Genomic DNA, 2,877 nt, shown 5'->3' on the forward strand with positions numbered 1-2,877 from the left:
GAGTCAGAGGTAAGGGGTTCAATCGTGATTGACTCTTGTCTCCAACTGGGTTCTTGTCATCTCCAAGAATGAGGTGAACAATGAAGTGTACAACTTAAGGCTAATAACTTTTAAGTGGGATAAAACCATTTAAACCAGGCTGCCATGCTGCTGATTTAAATAAAGCAGGCCTGAACTCTCAGTAGCACTAAGATGCTCTCAAAAGTCATCATAGGTCTATACAATGTTGCAGCTCTGGGGAGTATTAGAATTACAGATGCCAGCCAAGGTTAGTTCCTTGAGGATAAAGTCTACAGGTCTGAACAAGGTTAGAACTCCCCCACACCCAGGCTTTCTTATATGATATTTGAAGGCTTGTAGATGTGACTCCAATGCATCCTTCCATCAGTATCTCCCAGAACACCATGTGTTCAAACTTTCATGTAACCTCCAGAGCCACATCCTTGCCATCAGCTCTCTACACATTTGTTCATTCTCTCAGTTGGGCCTATATGAGTTTGTGAGGTGCTTCTTTTCCAGGGTGTGGGGTGGTGGTGGTGGTGGTGGTGGTGTACTAGTGATTTCTCATTCTAAATCTCAAATAATTGACACAAAGACCTATTAAGTTTATTAACAAGCTTTATGCACTATGACTGGACTATTCTAATCTTCTAAATGATCCATTTTCCAGCCACTTGGTCCTCTACCTTCGATCCACGTCATGGTCCAAAAATCATGACAATGTTAACGTCCGAGCTATAACCAGATCTCTGGGCACAGAAATCAGCACCTGAATACACAGTGCACAAGACCAAGCCCCAGTAGTGGGGGTGCAAAATGTCTTTTCTTTGAACTAGGGAAAGTTGAAAGGTGCCTCCTTATTGATTTGAGCAGAGCCAGAGAAAGCAGAGCACAGAACCTTCTTTTCTATAAGCAAACAGATTACTTCCCTCATGTCATATTGTTTCAAACAGTTTCTGTGGATGTTTCCTCTGCAGCCGATTCCTCACGGGGACTGGAAAATTGCCCCCCTACTTCTGGGTCCCCACCTCAGCCCAGCCGGAACGTTTCTGTTCTGATTTCCCAGACCTATGTGAGATATTTGCAGAGTCCTACACTGCCAGCTTTACTTGGCTGCCCTGAGAATGTGTTCCTGAGGCCAGGTGGATGAATGGTGAATAGACTCCAGTGTTCTGCAGAAGGTACAGAGCCAGGAAATAGCTGATCATTAACAAGCTCCACCAGAAAAACTACTGGGTTAAAAGCCCAGAGGTGTTGTATGGTAGCTCAATGATTCCCAGTGTTCTCTGTTTGTCTTTAGATAGTACATACTTACTTTCAATTGCTAAAAAAAAAAAAAAAAAATTGCATTTTAAACCTTGGGGTATATGACTGTTTCTAACATGAAATGGGGGTACAAGGGTGTCCCCAACATCTGGGTTCTTCTACAGCTCCCTGAATAAGCCTATCAGATTTGCAGGAGTGGAATGGTGAGCCAAGCCCAAAACAGGCCTGACTGCATTCTGAGCAAAGATCAAATATCCTCGTCAGGGAGACATGTGACGTTTTATTAGGGAAGGTTCTCCTGACCCTACAGCTGCCAAAGCTTCCTGAGATTTTTAAACTCCAAGCCACAGCCCCTTCCACTGTTCCTAGACATCTACAAGCCACTTATCTAGCTTCAAACAAAGCATGAGAGAGGAAACAGATTCTCGGGGTGTCGGCTCTGTCAAAGCAGAAAAGAGACAGCTGGACGACTGGTCCCTCACTTTTCTCTGGCCCACATTACAAATTTGGCATCACACATTATTTTTATTTCACAGTCACGTAATTGGATGACATATACAAGCATTGTATTGTGTGACTCTTCATCCTTTGAGACAGCAGTAAGCCCCCTCCTCCATCCTGGTGACCATCGCTTAAATAGATGCAAGGTTTTGAATGAATGAGTCACAAGGCATTTAAGTGGGGAGCCACAAGATTAGGTTTTTCTGGTTGCTGTCTTCTACCAACTCTCCCTCTAGGCACATGCACCACACATGCACACAAAGAGGGAGGGGCACTGTCCCTGCCACTTGCCCCCACAGCTTTCCTGGGCCTGACCCCAGCACCTCTGTTTGGGAGTTTGTGTGGGCAGCAGAGGATTTGGAAGGGTGGCGTGACTTTTTCAGTTACTTGTTTCTGTGTCATCTGAGTTTTCTCGTGGAACAAGTGAGCAGAGGAAGGGAAGAGAGCCACCGTACCCTGCAAAGGAAACAGACATGCCTCCTCAAGGAAACAACACGAGGCAAGAGAGGACCGCTTGCCCACACCGCAGCATGCTCACCACGCCTGTGGAACTCACAGGAACAGAGGAGAGTGACAGGGACCCCGGGGAGCACCACCAGCTCAGAACACCTTCCCTTCTGGGAGACAGATAAATCCCTACCTAGGTCTCCTCATGCTCCCAGACCAGACCAGACCAAGCTTCCATTCAGTGGAGCTGGGAAGATGAGGAAAACAGAAGTTAAAACTGAACTCGCATTTACACTGTCTTTGTTCCAATAGCACATTGTCTTAAATACCTCCCAAAGTGGCCCTGACTTTCAGTATGATTCTGGGAAGGTTGGTGGTGGTGGGATTTTTGTTGTTGTTTTGTTTTGTTTTGTTTCGAGACAGGGTTTCTCTGTGTAGCCCTGGCTGTCCTGGAACTCACTCTGTAGACCAGGCTGTCCTGGAACTCAGAAATCCACCTGCCTCTGCCTCCCAAGTGCTGGGATTAAAGGTGTGTACCACCACTGCCCAGTGGAAGGGTTGTTTTTATCATGTTTGTTTACCTTTAAAAAGTAAATTGTGAACTAAAGTATGCCCAGGGGATTTTAAGAAAATATTTCTTACCTGGGCAATGGTAGCACATGC

General features: G+C 45.7%; 1 long non-coding RNA gene across 1 annotated transcript in view; it reads right to left on the reverse strand.

Moving 5' to 3' along the window:
* Nucleotides 1–1,771: 1,771 nt before the first annotated feature.
* The window catches only part of LOC116083734, a 2,021-nt gene continuing 915 nt past the window's right edge, over nt 1,772–2,877 (reverse strand). The window contains exons 2-3 of the long non-coding RNA XR_004115891.1: nt 2,408–2,461; nt 1,772–2,223 (exon numbers count right to left, since the gene is read on the reverse strand). This is a non-coding gene — a long non-coding RNA (uncharacterized LOC116083734). The remainder of the gene's footprint in view (nt 2,224–2,407; nt 2,462–2,877) is intronic.

The sequence above is a fragment of the Mastomys coucha genome, unplaced genomic scaffold (assembly GCF_008632895.1).
Source record: "Mastomys coucha isolate ucsf_1 unplaced genomic scaffold, UCSF_Mcou_1 pScaffold8, whole genome shotgun sequence".
Taxonomy (NCBI): Eukaryota; Metazoa; Chordata; class Mammalia; order Rodentia; family Muridae; genus Mastomys; species Mastomys coucha.